General features: G+C 41.1%; 1 protein-coding gene, 1 long non-coding RNA gene and 2 other non-coding genes across 5 annotated transcripts in view; 1 reads left to right on the plus strand and 3 right to left on the minus strand.

The window, feature by feature from the left end:
- Nucleotides 1-1,778: 1,778 nt before the first annotated feature.
- plxnb2b (plexin b2b) overlaps nucleotides 1,779-18,013 on the plus strand; it is a 120,793-nt gene continuing 104,558 nt past the window's right edge. Inside the window, exon 1 of one of the 2 annotated variants that reach the window (XM_025055901.1) lies at nucleotides 1,779-2,520. The gene's annotated coding sequence lies outside the window, so the exon portion shown is untranslated. Of the gene's footprint in view, nucleotides 2,521-8,944; nucleotides 9,085-18,013 lie in introns of those variants that run through there. The other variant, XM_008312255.3, reaches the window with a different exon arrangement.
- LOC112487180 (U4 spliceosomal RNA) lies at nucleotides 2,715-2,852 on the minus strand. Its single transcript, XR_003050009.1, has one exon. It is a non-coding gene; the product is annotated as a U4 spliceosomal RNA (small nuclear RNA).
- LOC107988686 (uncharacterized) lies at nucleotides 3,008-16,712 on the minus strand. Its single transcript, XR_001760161.2, has 2 exons — nucleotides 9,576-16,712; nucleotides 3,008-8,951 (listed from the first exon to the last, which is right to left on the minus strand). It is a non-coding gene; the product is annotated as an uncharacterized LOC107988686 (long non-coding RNA).
- LOC112487176 (U4 spliceosomal RNA) lies at nucleotides 3,889-4,026 on the minus strand. Its single transcript, XR_003050005.1, has one exon. It is a non-coding gene; the product is annotated as a U4 spliceosomal RNA (small nuclear RNA).

Raw genomic sequence — 18,013 nt, forward strand, 5'->3', positions numbered from 1 at the left:
AAAAGAATCCTTCTGATCTTCTTTGAGGAAGGAGCGGGTGATGCAACAGAAATATCCATAATTGCCTGCATATCAAAGTGCCTCTAATGCACCTGCCTCATAGAATAACCTGTGATGTGTCGTACTCTTTGAAACGAGCCCTCCTTTCTTCCCCATTTGGAACATTTGAAATAAAAATAAATGGGTTTGTGACAAAAGACCTGCTGAAGAGTTTACTCCAACTGAGCTGCTGCCCTGAAACTGACAGAGCGTTTTCAAACAGGGATTAAAAACACAATTTTCATTTTAATAAAACAGGTGCTTATTGGAGAACATTGGACTCATGAGAACAATGCAGAAAAAAATGTTTAATATTTTTTCACAGTCATTACAGCAAGACGTTATCTGTAACGGCTGCCTTTAGAGCATACATGGGCAAACTAAGGCCCGGGGGCCTGATGCAACCCATTCAGTTTCTTAATCCGGCCTGCCAAACATTTCCAAATTGTATAATTTATTTATATTATCATTATACCTCTGCCTTTTCCCTGCAATCCCTACATTTCCCCAATAGATGGCATAGAAAAATGATAAAAGCATTTTAGCGTTTTGGCCTTTATGAATGACTTTTACATGTCATTTATCTGAGTTTACATAAATACTCCATCTATCTGCTCCTGACTCGGCCCCCCTGTTCAATTTTGGGACAATTGTGGCCCACTAGAGTGTGAACATTACAAAAAGTAAATATGCGAGAGAATTTATTTTGCAGAACTATTATATATACGTGTATATGTATATATATAAATACATATATATGAATGCATTATCTTTTTAAATGAACGTATGTACTCAAAACTCAAAAATCCCAGGTATTACAATACAATGGCTGAAGTAGAGCAGTACATCAATGAATATTAGTGAAGTTCGTACTCTAAGGCTAAGCTGAAATGCAATTTTCTGATATCTGCTGGTACCCAGAGTAGTCGTAGTAATATATCACAAAGCTGAGAGCTCAACCAGTGACAGATAATCATGAACCATTTGTTGCATGAACCTGTCTGACTTTATTCCATACACTGTTGGTAATAAGGAGGGAATCACTTCTCATGACGTGACAGTGGATTCCTCCACCGCTGTCAAACATTAAAAGCAAAAAAAAAAACAGTCCTCAGGAAAGAGAATATTCTCACAGTTTTCAGCAGAAAGACTGAGAGAGGATGTGGTGGTTACCATAGCAATTGTTCACACTGTCACATGGTTACCTAGAAACTAGTGCTGTGATGCTGTTCATTTTATCTTTATTTTTCTGTTTGGCAGGTTTCCAACTGTCGGTGACAAAGAACAATGCGGTTCTTTTCCATTTTACCATTGAGTGTGAAATTTTAAAGGTGACATTTGCCCGGAGCTGTGATAGGTTAAGGACGGTGCTCCCTGTGTTTGACATTGATTGTCTGAGCAAGTACCATGATTTCTTACACGTACCAAAGACTGGGTAACATGCAGGTCAGTGGGAACCACACACAGGCAGCCAGGCAGCAGCAGCTATTACACTCCATTTGGTGCAGCTGAGTAATGTTCAGTGAATGGGAATAATGGATAGGGAATCCAAGTGCCTCACGGAGTATTTCAGGTGAATGCAGCATGAATCAATGTTGAAAGCATTCATTTCTTTTCTTCTTTTTTTTCTTTCAGATCGAGACAAACAATTGCTTCATTTGTTTGAAAACCTGATAATTTTGTATCGACAGTGAGATTACCCGGGTTGAAGATCGATAAACCACAAGTACATCGCATAACAATTATCCTAAAACCCCTGTCCTGACACATCAAATGATTTTACTATCAAGGAAAAACACACGAAGCAAGGAGTTGAATCTATAAGGTCAAAATGTAGTACTCCGCAGTACACATAAAAAACAAAAGATGTGATAAATGTTGATTAAATTAAATTAAATTTGCCTCTTTTAAATCCAGCGTGTTGTAAAATCAAGGACGATCAAGGTTCTAAAAGCATATACTGTACGTGTCACAGGTAACTGTCAGATACAATGGTAGAAGTTTCTTTGTATTTGTTAATTCTCCCCAAACTGCTATAGTTAATATATTTGTTATGGTTGTCTGTGTTCCCTTTTCCTATCTTCTCTGCTGGTGGGAGTTAGTGTCATGACACTCAACTGTGTCTCTGCCATTAGTCTCACTGGTATCACCTGGTGCCCTTGTATATATACCTCTCTCCCTCACTCTGTCCTTGTTGGATCAATGTGCTGTTGTATTCTGTGTTCCTAGTTGGTCATGTTTCGAAGAAGTCCGTGCCGTGTAGTGTTTACCTTTTCCTGTTTTGTTAATTTGCACTTTGTTAATAAACGTGCTACACTTGAAGAAAATCTCCCTGGTATCGCATTTGGGTCCTGCCTGCTTCCATGATGTCCACACGTAACAACATTTCCATTGCGATATCTGGTGTCAGGACGCCCCCTCCTGTCCTAACACGTTTCCTGCACTATTACCAAAAAGGAAATCATCTAAAGCCGTGAAGAGGTGAATATATCTTCTTTTTTTAGTATGAGTGAGTGATTAAAATACGTAATCACAATAATGTGTTTGCCCTCAGTCAACCACGTGAAAAATAACAAGAAGTTCATCAGCAACGCTGATTTCACTCCTCCACGTTTCAGTCAATGACTTCTACTACACCAGATATCCATCTTATTTATTTTTAACAGAGTGATCAGTTTCCTTAGAAACCGTCAAAAATTGCCGTTGCCGACTCAGTGAGTCGTCAAGGCGGGGTATTGGGTAAAGTTTTCAACTAGCAATAATCGCGCCTCGGATAAACCTCATAGGCTACGATACTGCCACTGCGCAAAGCTAACGTCATGACGCCGCCGTCGAGGTGGTGACTGTCCTGTACGTATAGTTGTGTCATGGTTTTCACCGTATTCTGTTTTCACTCGGCTGATGTTTGGGTGTTGGGTTGCATTCTACGAATTAAGACAACACAGCGGAGAGCCAATGACACATTTTCAGTCTGTTTATGTATAGAGTATGTCCAAGATGACAATGCTTGCAGACTTTGAACATTGCTCGAAAAAATGTTTATCACTTGTATGTATTTCCAGTCTGCAGTATTCTAAACAGCTAATTTCAGTTGTGACAGATTTTATACGTATACAATATGCAAAACGCTGTAATGAATTGTTAAAAAGACACACTTTTGACTATTACGGGTTTTTATTTACATTGTTTAAACCCGGAAATTACGTGTATGTCAGCTGCCCCTGGTTTCCTGGACACGGATATCAGCCGCGTCTCTTTCAAAAGCCAATGTTTTTTAATCGATCGATTAATATCCCCGTGTAAATTAAAATTGTTATAATGAACAAATAATAGTGTATTAAGATATAGTTTAAAAGCGTCCATTCTCAAGCGTCGGGTATACATTCCATGCTTTTGTTCTTGTGCTGTGCTGAATCGGATATTACGTAGTACCTCGTCCGTCAGTGTGCTCGTCCAACTACACTGAAATCACTTTTGTCCAGAGTTCGATTTTACTATCAAGGAAAAACACACGAAGCAAGGAGTTGAATCTATAAGGTCAAAATGTAGTACTCCGCAGTAACATGGACAGCGACGTAATAGATACGGATAGACATCGCTCCTATTTACATAACTGTATGTATGTTGTAAAAAAAAATCACGTTAATGTGATGTGCGCAGTCTTATACATTACGATGCAGTCATGATTAACACTAATAAATTTGGAAAGATCTGCATACTTATCGTTAAACAAGTAAATCATTATTGTGATGTGAGCACCTTGCACCGGAAATGACGTAATTTACTAACGTTTACTGCTGATCCTTCCTACTTGTATTTTTATAGTATTATATTTGACAAAGAGATCAGTCTCCGTAGAGACCGTCAAAAATTGCCATTGCCGACTCAGAGAGTCGTCAAGGCGGGGTATTGGGTAAAGTTTTCAACTAGCAATAATCGCGCCTCGGATAAACCTCATAGGCTACGATACTGCCACTGCGCAAAGCTGACTCTGTAACGGCCGAACAGCGGTTGTCTATCTAGCCTATATAGATTTCAGTCACGGTGCAACGTCTACATCAGAACACAATGTACGCTGAATACTTCAAAACATTAACCACTCAAAATCCAAAAATAACATTGACTGGTTGGCATTATATCTTATATTTAGTTCGTTTTATACTTCACATAGCGCAATGCATGATGGGATCGACCCGTGTGACGTCACTCTCCACACGCCGTTTTCTCATTCGTGAAAAAGAATATAATTTATTCGTCACGCGTAGGATTTCTTTTTCGAAAAATATTTACGTTGTAATACTGATTAGTTTTCATGTGCACAAATTTAAATTGTTGCGTTATTCTTGTCGTGATCGCAAAACGCCACCAGAGGGTAGCACTAGCAGCTCTAAACCTGTTCCACTGGCCAAAGGAAAAATGGCGACTTTAAAAACAACCCAACAACGATTTAATTTATTTTACTCTTTCCACGAGTAAAACACAGTCAAGTCAAGGTTAGATTTGCATACGATTTTTTGCGTTATTTAAACAGATGTAAGTACAACCACTTCTTTACACTACTAGATCTAATATAATTGAAACAGTGTTATTTAACCGACTTAACCGTTCTTACATTCAGTAGTTCAAAAACGTTTAACTTTTAAAAGAAAATGTTTTCCCTTTTAATGTACAAAATAACCTGCATCTAAGCAAATTCTTCATTTTTGAAGAAATAATCACCTTTTAGAGAAACACTACTGCATGCGTTTTTGGTACAGAATGGAAAAAAGCCTTTAATGTTCATATGCTTGCACACCATATGGCATGCATTACTATAGTATTCTGTGTGAATATTAGACTTTTTTTTAAGCAGTAGTGGTATAATGTCAGTGCTCCAGCAGACTGAGTGGTGCTCCGGGTGTAAAGACCTGTCCTGGCTGACACATTAAACAGGGATTTGCTCCCGTCAGAGTGTCAAGCCAATGAGTCTCAAAGACAGGAGCTTGGATCACTGTCAGGGACAGGTAAGTATGCAGATAAGGGGATTACACCATGTTTGTGCTAACTAATCTGTAATGAATTCTGCCAGCTACTGTTTCATCCACACCTAAGGAGGACAAAGCTCTCTTTGTTCAACCCAAGAAGCACCAAGGACAGAGTTTATTTCATATAACTATTCTTCCAACTTGGCTTCTACAGTAAGGGACATAGGAACACAGTGAGGTTAAACACAATGGCATTTAAATAAACCAATTTGAGCTGTTTGGTCAGCAGACCTTAGGCAGACCTTAGGCAGACCATTGCATAATCTGGGCTGCATCACATCAGAAATGTTACAGGCATAAGGATGGTTCAACTTTGAGTTGGGAAACCTGCACAGTGTGGGATGAGATGAGGGAACTGTGATTAGATGGTGTTATGTAATGGAATAATTATGAAGGACATCAGATAAACGATGACAAATGTCTTTCCTAGGGCGATTGGGTTTGTCCTTTCCCCTGTCGAGCCATAGACACAGTGATTTATTCTGAATCTTATTTAAACAAATCGGGACCACACAGCAATCTGTGTACATAACATGTCCCACCAAGAACTTGCAGCTCTGAATTTTCAATCTTTAGATTATTCCTTTCTCGGACAAACGGATGCTTGCAGAATGTTAACACCAGCCCACTCCCTCCTGCCAGAACCGCCACTGCCAGAGCTAGTCAGTGTGGCATCATAAGACTGTCTGTCCGTTATATGCTAAAACTGCAGAAGCTCATCCATATATCCATCTATCTATCATCTAATATATAGGTATATAATATAGGTCCAATGTGGCATTTCACTTTCTGTTTCTTTCACTTTCGCTTTCACTTCAACACTTCATTACTTCACAGGTCACTTCATCTACTCTTAAAATAAATGCAGCAATTAAACAATTATTCTGCTCTGGGTGAGATCGACCAGTGTAAGTAATGCACCAAATGGGGTATGAGTAACAAAGCCTAATCTGCTAAAGACGTATCTCTGAAAGAGATATAAATACATCAATTAGGATCATGTGAAGTGAAGGAGAAAACAAGCCAACTAGCTTCCAAGGTTTTATCTCACTTAATTTGATCCGTATATCATATCTGTTGAACCCAAAGCATTGGATTCCAGTTATTTTTAATGCAATACATATGACTTTGCAGAAGTGTGTTTATTGTTAATTTATTATATGTTTATTTTAAGCATCAAATAGATGTGAATAATCTTGAGCAACCTGTAGAGGGCAGTGTAACCACATAACAACAGACTCTGAACTATGAACCTTGAATTTGATAGGTCCACGATGGACGAGCTTCACCATAAATACGGTTGTGTTGTATGTTAACACTCAAACATCCTAGACCGGCTGAAAGGCACCACATGATGAATGGCTGTGTTTGACAGCAGCATGATAACAGATCATCACAATTCAAGCGACATAAAGATGAGCTGCAGGAAGGTAAAGGCACATTGATCAAAATGTCACCGCAGTCGGACTATCTCGCCAGACAATGTGAACTTCTATTCCCCTTTCGTGAATTTAGAGAGCTGGGCTTGGCCTGCTCTGTCTGCTGGCATCCTCCAGTCCACCATACTCCAGGATTTAGCAGCATCATTACTCTTCAGACAACAGGTTTGGACATATTGAACTCAGACCCAAAACACTCTGGCTCTAGCCTGCGATTCCCACTCTCCTCGCTCTGTTTGTGATCAGGGACTGTTTGTCTCTCCTGTTCTATTGCTAGATGTCTGTTTGCTTGACACTTGTCTGGCCTGGCCTACTTTCTCCTTGATCTCATCAGTCAATGTGAAGACCTGTGAAGGCCATCTCCCAATCTTCCTTTGAGAATCCCTGCCAGTCCTGCGCCTGTGTCAGCAGTTAGAGACTGACTCACTCCCACACTGTCTCCAGTCTTCGCTCCAGGGCCCACTGGGCAACAGCAGCACATCTCCCAAAACAGACAGTCTCATTTGCATGCCCATAAATCACTAAAAAAAGGACTGACACTCTGCCACACAACAAGCCACAACTCACAGTCATAAAGTTAGGCTTCAAAAATTGCAGTGTTATCCGATACTTGGTTTTTTTAAGAGAAACTCGGCATAAAATGCTGAGCCATCCCAGATGGTGAAACAGCCAATCGAAATGGAATACCTAGACAGATATGGCCAATATTTATAAGAACAGAAACTAAATGTTCAGTTGTTACTATTGAACATAAACAAACAAATAAGGTCATAACGTGTGACCTTAACGTGATCAACAATGATAAAAACATGGGACTCCTTCTGGATGTAAACAAAATAGTTTTCTTTGTTTCTTCTTGGTACAATGCAAGTGCCTGTGACTGCCTGGACAGTGAGGTCATGTCCAGTGTATTGTTTGTGGGAAGGTGTGACTAAAGACTCGCGACTCGGGTAGGAATTTATAGTCTTAAATACCACAGCTGGATATGATTCATCATGAGATCTGCTGATGACATGTGGGAATGAGACATGAGCAGCTTTGTTTTACAACAAAACAAGATATTTTAATGCTGGTAGTTGAGCTCAATATGATGGGAAAGGAATCTGGATGTACAACTTCAGCATTTTTTGGCTTTGCTTCAATCGGTCATAGGAAAAGAGGTCATTTTACCAGCAAAGCCAAAAAATATATAAATAAATAAATTAAAAATAATTTGTGTTCATATAAAGTTTTGCAAGCTACAATCTCAAGGTGCTCTTTGCTTCTTGTGGTGCATGTGTGGGCACAGTGTCAAACTGGGACATTTTGGATTACTTTGGTGACAAGTGTCTTATGCAACCAGCAGGATTTTGCAAGTAAACCCTGATTGACTATACACTATACCAGCCACTGCTTTTAATATCACATTGTCTGTATATCCATGTGACTCTTAGTGTACTATGTGAATGCATTGTTGTTGTTGAGCTGCAGCAATTAAGGAGAGTCGGCAAACACGTGCCGTCTCAGAGGACAGTTGTGCTAACATTAGAGTCAAACACAGGTCTGTGTTCATGTTAACAGCTACTTTATTTGTTTCCCAATTTATTCAATTTCCTGTTTGCATCGGTATTTACTGGAGTCTTGCACAAAACATCTTCTGAATATTGACAATGTGACGTTTACAAACACCGTGTTCTACTGTTCGTCATTGAAGAAAGTCCATTTGTTGGTGACATTTTGATTAGAGTGGAGCACAGAACTTTCAAAAAAAAATCTGAGTCTTTTCACTGTCTGTTCTATTCTATTTATTATCTTATTTATTTGAAGATCTCCTCACAACTTTATACTCCACAGTATGGTATGACAGTATGATATAACGGTACATATAATGTACAGCGGGTTGGACGGGAACATGTCGACATGTAAAGCCCTCTGACTGCCCCTTCAATCCACTGCGTCCGTTCCACACTGTGCGCACCACTGCTGCCACACCGCTCCTCCATCACCGCCCTCGGGAAACACATTTCGGTGCGTGGTCGGAACCACAACACAACTTCTCGACTCTTCCTGTGCTGCTCCCGGCTTGTTGTCTCCACACCGCGGCTGTGAGAGTGCAGTGGGAGGGGAATACTCCCTCTCGGGTTGCGCTCCAGTCTGCTCTCCTTCTGTGCTCCTCCCGCCGTGGCCCCGCTTCCTTCTCAGTACAACCCCCTGGAATTTGATGACAGTCAGTCAGAGCCGACGCTCGAACGGATCTCACAGGTGTGTCCCTCCCTGCCCACTGATCCACGGCTCCTGGAAACGCACACACCTGGAGCACACCATGTGACTCGGCACCTGGGCGTGGAGCAAAGATACCAAGAAAGCCAGTCTTTTGTTGAGCGCTTGTCCGCGCCGCGTCTCACCAGGAATTGACTGTTGGGATCGTTTGTTAAAGGAATAGTGCCTTTCCCGTAAACAGCTACAGGACCTGTTGGGAGAAGTGATACGTGATCCTACTTTCGGACATACTTCACAATTTTTATTTAAATACGTTTGACGGGAGCTGATCTTCAGGACCTGAATGTTCGCTTTTAATATCCTTGCACATTTTTTCTAATAAGGTAAGTTCCATTAATGCTGAAAGTGTCATGTACTATGATGATAAACAAAAGAAAACTACGGTAAACCCGAACAGCAAGTTTGTGGAGCCTGGTGTGGAATTCTCCTTCATGGATATAGCCCGTGGTGTGGGAGTGGAACTCCGCTACTCATCCTCCCCTGCCTCATAGCACTGTTTACTAATTATTTCTCATTTTAATACCGGAGGTGTTGCTGTTGTGTCCATTTCCCACAGACGCGCAACAAAAACGCAACATCTATGCACATAGCAGCTGTGAGCGAAGTGTTATCATAAAACTTGTAGATTATTAATATGGCAGTGACGGAGTCTATGGTTGAAATATGTCATAGTCCTACATGAGTGTAAACTTGCCCTTCAGTTAAGCTCAGACACTCCCTTCTCCAGAGCGGCATCGCAGCCTCAGGATTTGCTGTCTGTCCCCTCACACAGGCAATTTCAGTGAGGGATGGCGGTGTGAACTGTGTTCCTCACCTCTGGACACTGGGCTGTACATCAGCAGCTGGGGAGACAGAAGTAGTAGTGAGCTTTGCTTCCTGTTTGTTTTACTTTCCCCCCCATTGCCTCTGCTGTCCTGTCTCTTCTTCGGAGAACAAGGAGACAGAAGCACTATTCATGCCCCTCTTGAATCTCCTGTGCAGTTCTGTCAGTCTGTATCTCTTGGTCCCTGGCGCAGCCTTCAACTGACCACTGTAATGCCTTTTTTGTGTCCCTGAATCATCCTTTTATGTGCTGACCATGTCATCTCCTGCCCACTTGTTCACAGACTTGCTGTATTTAGGATGCTCTGTCTCCAAGGGATTATTCCCAGAAAATTACAAATTGCAGTGTCAGGGTGAGGCTGGATTAAGAGGCAAGAGAGGCTACTGCCAGTGATAGCAACAGTGGCTGGAAGTAGGGGTCAGAACAGGGGGTCATCCGCTAGTCTCCTCACTGAGCAGGGATGGTTTTTTAGTAGATGCCATCTGCTCACACGAACACATGGGCAATTATCAACCAAGCTGCTCCCCGAGCGTTTCCCTCTTTCCAACACCCCTCTCTTTCTTCTTCTCTTCCACACTCTCCATGCCCCACAATGCTTCATTCAAGGTTTATCTCTTCCACTCTGAATAAATAGGGACACCTTATCAGCCCACAGGAGAGGGGTGATAAATGTTTTTCCTCTGTTCTCTGCAACTGTTTCAGAGACAAAGATGCCAAACTTCAAGATGTTTGTTCAGGACATGTAAAGGGAATAGGGAACATTATAGATTTAAGTCCTCCATGAAGATGTTGAATACTTTTATAACACGTTAACCTAAGGAAGAATGCAAATGCCATGCAAAAGAATAACAAACACAGCATACATGTACATAATAAACTGTTATCCTTTATAGTTATAGGCCACAGGAAAAGAAAAAAAAACCTGTGGCGAGAGCTACTATGAGTATTTTTGGATTCAGTAAAATAGCCTGTGACCAACTCAGAAAAATGAGAGAGTGAGTTATTGGCCAGTGAGCTCTCAGCTGTGAAGCTCCTGCATGTTTTGGGTAAGCCAGAGTTCATCCCATCCTTTTTTTAGTGTCACACATTTTCTAGAATAGCTTCAAACCATGTCATCTAATGGAAGCGTGCACTCCATTTCAGAGTAGTGCAATATTTTTGAGGTCAAAAACGGATTTGAATCCATCCCCCTCTGTTATTTCCTTTTCAGTGAATTACTGACTTCTGTCATTTTCATTTTGAAAATAAAACCATAATCCTCATGAGCAACAACAATCCTGCGCCTCCTGTCTACAGCCTACGACAGATGAATAGTGCATGTGCCACTGGTTCATTTCAAGTGACTTACTTTATCCTCTCTTTCACTTTTATTTTATTTTTCAATGGAATTGTCTTGTCTTTATATGTCAGGCCTATTTTCACTTTGAAAACTGGGACAATTACTTATTCACTCACAGCACTGCTCTCCAGCATGGACATGTTAAACTTGATGACCACATAAAGGTGTGTGGCGCATGGGAAAGGCCATTTGCTTATCTTGGTTAGACGTAATCTCACGGACAATAGTCCCACACATTAAGGGTGTGTCAGCTAGATATTTGTCCAATCTGGTTTTTTTTTTTGTCCTGATTTTTATATTTTATTTTATATTTTATATCTATCTTCAGTGGTTTACTGCTGCCTCCTGTGACATTGGACTTTATGACCTTGGCCTGGACTGTTCCCTTTTCTTTTTTTTTTTTACCTTTGCCTTTTTATTTGTCACCCTCACAGTGTTGCTCTAATGCGTTGTTTGCACTTCACACAGCAAACACTTGTCACCTGTACCACTCAACACTCTTCCTTCTCCTTTTCACCAGAGATAACAAAGCTAATGTATAACAGACAGACCCATGAGGTGTTATCATGCTAATTTTCATCCCCGCCCCCCACTGGCAGGATATGCCATGAGTCTCGGGACAGAAGATACCAGCCTTTCACTGTCTCCTTCTTGGCATCAGCCAACCATAACAGCTTTTTGTTCACCATTCTTCACGTTTTAACCTGTGCTGTCTGCATGTCTCCATACCTTATATTGAGACATTGTGGTCAAATGTATCTCAGGACTTAATGGTATCGTGGCTTTCAATCCATGTTCATTTCAGACCACATTGCAATTGGACTTACTTTCTTTTTCAGGCTGCTGCTGTAGACTCTTTCACCCTTCTCTCCACCTTTAACTATCGTTAAACACTTGCATTCTTCAAGCTTGAGTAAGAGGAACACGATGAATATTGTAAACATGCCCCCACCCCAAAAGGCATAAATGATTCACGTGGTAGGAGATCTGCCTTAATTGCTCAGTTGATAAGTTATGGGCAGGGTGTTATGTATTAGAACTGAGGCATCCCCATATTAAAAACCTGGTCGAGGCAGATTGTTGATGTGATGCACAGGGATTAGTGATGTCCGTATCCCAGAGGAAAACATGATGGCCAGTACTGTTACAGAGGGATTTGGGCAACAACAGTGGTGTTGGCTGTCATTAGCCTTGAGGGTGGCATAGCTAAGGACTGAACACCGGTGATGGATACACAATACAGACACGGCCCCGTTCTCCCTTCCCTCACCTACTTTTCCATGGCAGCGGAACTGACAGACTGACACAGACACAAATATCACCAAGGCTTTTGATGCTATCTGATCACTGTCAACAAGACCTACTTCTTCAGAAAAAACTCTTATCCAGATGTGATTTTCCTAACCCTAACCCTGATGCCATACTAGTATTTGGAAATTTCTCAGCACCGATGGTTCTACTTAGAGGTCACCTTCATCCCACCTTAAGAAACCAGGTTCAGATTTCTTCATAAGTCTCCTTTTGGCAGGAGAATAGAGCAGAGAACACGTTCTGTTTTTTGCTTTGGTAATTTTGTCTGGCACATACTTCTGTCAGAATTGTGTTTATTTAAGCCCACAAATTGGTCAAGCCTGCTTCAATCAGTGTAATATTTGATGTTAAGTCTTGTTTCATGATAAAAGACATGCTGGCAATCTCTCGTACACACAAAGAGGTGCCTATTTTTTTATTAAGTAAAGGTAATTTGGCAGTGGTTTAGGTATTTAGCGTTTTTGATTTAGAAATGTTTTATGCTGTTCAAAAAGAATATCTGTAGTTCTCTAACTTCTCACAGGCCTCAGTGTTTTCCACTGGAAAATGGGAAGTGGACCAGGAGTAGAAAAAGTGACATTTTTGTGGCACACACAATGATGTGAATGGGATTGATTTGGAATGCAGACAAGAGACAGACAGGTACATTAAGGCCAGTGCATTAAGGAAATGTCTTCTGGGAATGAAGTAACAGCAGAATAAAATATCCCTTCACTACGCAGCAGGTTCGGTGACAAATCTGTGAAGCAGTTTATTCATTGAAGCCCAACTCCAGGCAGAAGATATCAATCCTCAACTTGCAAGCAAGGACTTTTACAGACCATGCAGCGACTCTGTGGGTGGTAGTGGTTCAAGGAGGTTTTTGAAACTTTACCAGTTTGTTTTCAGTCATTACAAGGGAATAATATAATGGTTTTTGTCTGGACATGATTATTTTGGTTACTATTTTATATTTGGAACAAAGCAAGAAGAAAGCCCTGGCTTTTACTGCAGCAGATCAGAATATTACATTATCTTAGCAAAATAAACAAATTGACACCTGTAATGCTTTAGCACCAACATAAGCAAACCAACTACAAGTATGTGTGTACACACCCTTATTCAATGTTGAGTGACATGTAGTCCCAGCCTGGAAACCACAGGGGATATTTCATTTTTATCATTGTGAGTAAATTTACAGTTAAACCCCAAGCTGACCTATTTCCTCTTGCCAAGATCGTTTTTAATTATCACCTCTACAGTTAGTTTGACATCTCCTAAGTTGACTTTAATTGGGTATTTTCCATGACACACTAGCCCTTCTTTTTTCCCCACTTACACTGGGTGATTAATTATCAAATAGTAAAAGTGAGCCAGGCCAGCTGAGAGGTAGATGCCTGAAGAGTCTGTTCATGGGCAGCAGCTGGAGCTGAAGGTCACAAAAACCTGAAGGCAGAAAAGTTGAAGATGACTCATTAATCCAGACACGGGCAAACTAAGGCCCGGGGGCCTGATGCGGCCCGTTCAGCTTTTTAATCCGGAACGCCAATCTTTTCCAAATTATCATTATACTTCTGCCTTGTCTCTGTAATACCCATGTTTCCACAATAGATGGTGTAGAAAAAGATTTTTAGCATTTTAGCCTTTATGCATGATTTTTACGTCATTTATCTTAGTTTACATGAACGCTCCATCTATCTGCCCCTCACTGGCCCCCTTGTTAAATTTTAGCATAACTGTGGCTCGCAAGTCAAAATGTTTGCCCACATTTGTCTGCGTTAACCCTTTTAATGCACATTACTGTGTGCTTTGAGTGTGCTTGAGAGTTGCTGTGAGTCAACATGTTCTCCACAATGATGAAGATGCTTCTGATGACGTAGAGGACTTGCTTGTGTCTTCTGAAGAGAACTCAGACCCAGTCACTGCCGGAGAAGAACCTGAAGACAGACATACCACCTATCATGAAGCCGTCCACGTCACGGACAATTCATAGCTCTGAACTTCAATTTGATGGCAACATAACCAAGCATGAAGAAAAAGCAGTGATTGGCTGATTATATGAAGGAAATTATTGTTACTATGTGCAGTCATTTCATTCAAAATCCTTCTTTGAAAAAAGGTAATTTTTGACCCACATGTGTAAACTGGATGAAATAGTGCAAAATCTAGTTTTGTTAATAAAATACAAAAAAAGAGAGATGTAAATCGTGGTCTGTATCAATCAATCAAGTTGATGTAAGAATAGTATTTGTTGATATATTCCCATGCAGGAATATTGTTAAAAAGGAAACAGAAGACAGGAGACAATATGTTTTATGTTATGTCATATTTTATTGTGACAGTACAATGAATAACATTTGGAATTGCTAGTATAAAAATGGTTGGCAGAACATGGTCAAAAATAACTTTAGCAATACCAATATTCGGGGAACCATATGCTGTCCCTATTATCACTGGCATCTGCTGCACTTTACTGGCAGCTGGAAGTGGACATGGCGTTGGCAGCACTGCTGGAGGCTGGGTGTATGTCTCTTTGGTTGTCTCTTTCAATCTTGAATCAAACTAAGAGAATTTGTGATGGTGAAAAAATGTGCTCGTCACTTAAGAAAAAACCTATTACTGACTATGGTGTGTTTTAAATTACATCTAAAATTGATAAATGGAATGATGTGGATGAAAGTGTTAGCAGTGTAAATGGGCGGCTTGGGTGTTGTAATAGTCTAAATTCAGATTTTGATAATAAAATATCCCCCCCCCACCCCAGTTTAACAGGCCCCTATAAGATTACAGGGAAATCCTATTATAAAAATGAAATATTTTATTTGTCATCATCATGTCCTTGTCCCAGTTAAATTAGGAGGCTGTCATGGCCTTTCAGCGGCCTATGATCCAGAAGGGACCTATTAAAATGTGTCCTTACCGCGATTGTTAAAGTCACCGAGGATCTAGTTAAATGCCACAGACCCTGTTGATATCATCTGTACATTGACTGACTGTTATGCTCAGGTCGTAGACTTTGTAGCAGTAGTAACACTGCCAAAAATACAACCTTGGTGGGCGATATTTGGAAGCATGGCCTTTGAAGTGTGAGGTGGGACTTTCTGAATCATTTTTAGAAGATAAGTTTTGTAAAAGTGTGTAAAACAGTGTGTGGCAACAGTTTCAAATTAGCAGGGCATCACAGAGTATAAGGAAGAGGAACTGATATCAAAAGACAAAATTGGCATGGGAGATTGTGACGGTAATTGGAATTTAATTTAGTCTGGTGCTGAGCCCTATGTTGTTGTTCTTTTATCAACAAAGCTGACTCATGAAGACCTGAAGCATGACTCAGTGTAACTTTACCTTGTTATTGCCCTTTTTGAGTTGGAATGTTGTGTTGGACCAAAACTCTCTGTGGTTTGGTGGTGATCTGTAGGAATGTCAGCTATGTCTAATCAGCCAACCATGGCCTTAGTTACAGAACACTGTGGAAGTCCCAAGTGCTGCAATCATAACATACTTTCTAGTTCCCAAATTCGGCAAAACAACAGAGTAGACTTCACACAACACCTCGTGCTCCACAACTTATTTTCAGTCGAGTCGGTTTTTCTACTCTCTCCACAGACTTTTCTTCCACCATGTGTCTATGGTCGGTGTGGATATTAATCCTGGTGCTTGAAACCTGCCCAAGGCTCAGAGCTGTCTTCTGAAATGCATATCTGTGGAGGTGTCATCATAGCTCTATGTCTGGGGTGCCTGCATTTGCCCCCCAGCATCAGTTCCTTATTCATGCAGCTATGATGACATGCATTATTCTTTTCTTTCTCATCTGGGCCTCAAAGCTGGACAGTTTTTAGTTCCCTCTTTCAAAACACAGAAGTTGCCTGTTATTTTGTGCCAGTGTCTGCAAAACCCAAACTGCTGTGACCACCTTTTTCTCTCCTCTCATACATCCCTTTCTAGCTTGTGTACAGCTAGTCAGCCATGTGATGGTCATGCACATAATTTGCATGTCTTGCCAAATTTATTACGGTCCTGTGACACCTACTTTACAGTGTATTTCTCTTTAAGACTAACTACATTTGCACTTCTCAGCCTCAAGCTTAAGGAAATGTTATGAAAAAATACTACAGAGACAGAGAATCAAAGACGCATGGTTCTCTTACGAAGCCTAAATGTTGACAAGCCACCATAGCCCATGCTTGCCTTAAATGCATCCAGGTTTAAAAGTTCTTACCTCATGTCTGTGGTCGGTTCCTTGTGTTATAGCTACGTCGATGCTACGTCTGTGCTCGTAGCACGTCATTGATCCGTCTGTGGAGCAGAGCCCTTTAATTACAGTCATTAAGTGGAGCAGATCCGCCGGTGAGGTTAAAGAACCTTATTACCAAGACCTTGTCTACTCCCTCCCCACATGGCAAACAACCTGATGAAGCTTTCTTAAGCTTGAGCTGGAGTAACACTGTATACAGTAACACTGGGCTAAATTAGCTCCACAAACCACTAGCTTTGATTAACCCCCCTGCCCAGTTTTAGGCTGGGGGGGGGGGGGGGGGGGGGGGCTTCGACCCCCCCCCAAGTTTTAGGCTGCCTTCTACAAAGATTGGAAGAAAACAGATAAGCTCTTGACCAGGTGAGTGTACTTAGCTATCTACTGCTGCAGAGCCCAGTCATGACCTATTTATAACCATCCCCACTGTTTGCTCACTTCATTTCTTCTTCTACTGAGTTTGTGTTTCTGTTTTAACAAGGCTCTGTTCTGTTTTACACACTGTCCCTGTTTTGGCTTTCAGTGAGGACCACACATTCTTCTGCGTCTGCTGTTTAATTACTCTTCTCGTTGGGTAGTGGAAGAAAATGAACTCATGTCTTGGGTCTCACAGGATTCCAAAGTGTTTTGTCACCTTCCAACTCAATGAGAAAACCTCATCACTCTTAAATAGCATGTTAAAATAATACATCTGTTTAACACAGGATTTGATGGAACATTCAAATTACCAAAACAGCACGATTGTTGAAGATGGTGTCATGCAGAAAGTGTGCCTTTTTGTGTCTTAGAAATTTGAAAAAAGATTATTAAGGTGACTAGCTGTTTCATTTACATCCGGTGAATGCAGTTTTTCTTCTCTGGCGATGAAATCATGAAGAACAGCATTTTGTTTTGGCATCACAAGATATGACTGTGCTGCTGGTGTCTTTGGTTACTGTTTATGTTACTCTTTAAAGGACCTGAGGCGCAAACACTATAGTATGGAACCAAATTCTTAACATTCTGTCACAGTGTCTAGTATCTCCCTCTAAGCAGCTGTGAAAAGGTTTTGGAAAGTCTCAGATACCACCTCTCACTCATCTCGTGTTATGTACCTTGTGTAGGTCATGTTTGTGTCTCCAACCTCACCAATGGCTCTGTAATTTGAAGTATTATTAGCAATAGCACGCCACTCTCTTTAGGTTTGTGCCATTGAGCGCTACGGTGGCTGGGTTGCTGCCTGCGTGTGAGTGAAAGCCACTCACTCAGTATGTGAGCAGTTAAAGCTCCCTCAGCACAGCACGGGTGAGGCCTTCCTTCTGTATGCATCACCCCAGCCAACATGATCGATTCACCATTAGTGCTGTCTTTTCCGAGTGTGAGTCCACAGTTTCTACTCTACTAAACCCCCCCCCCCTCTCCTATTTGAAGTCATGTGATTTCAGCCACATAAAGTACATACATTTGTGCATGCATGTTGAGTCCACACATTGTCTTTTACCCTGGGGGGAGCCGGGCAGTTCAAGCCTGATCCCATGGATTTCTAATAACACAGTCTGTTTACTGATC

The sequence above is a fragment of the Cynoglossus semilaevis genome, chromosome 6 (assembly GCF_000523025.1).
Source record: "Cynoglossus semilaevis isolate Cse_v1.0 chromosome 6, Cse_v1.0, whole genome shotgun sequence".
NCBI lineage: Eukaryota > Metazoa > Chordata > Actinopteri > Pleuronectiformes > Cynoglossidae > Cynoglossus > Cynoglossus semilaevis.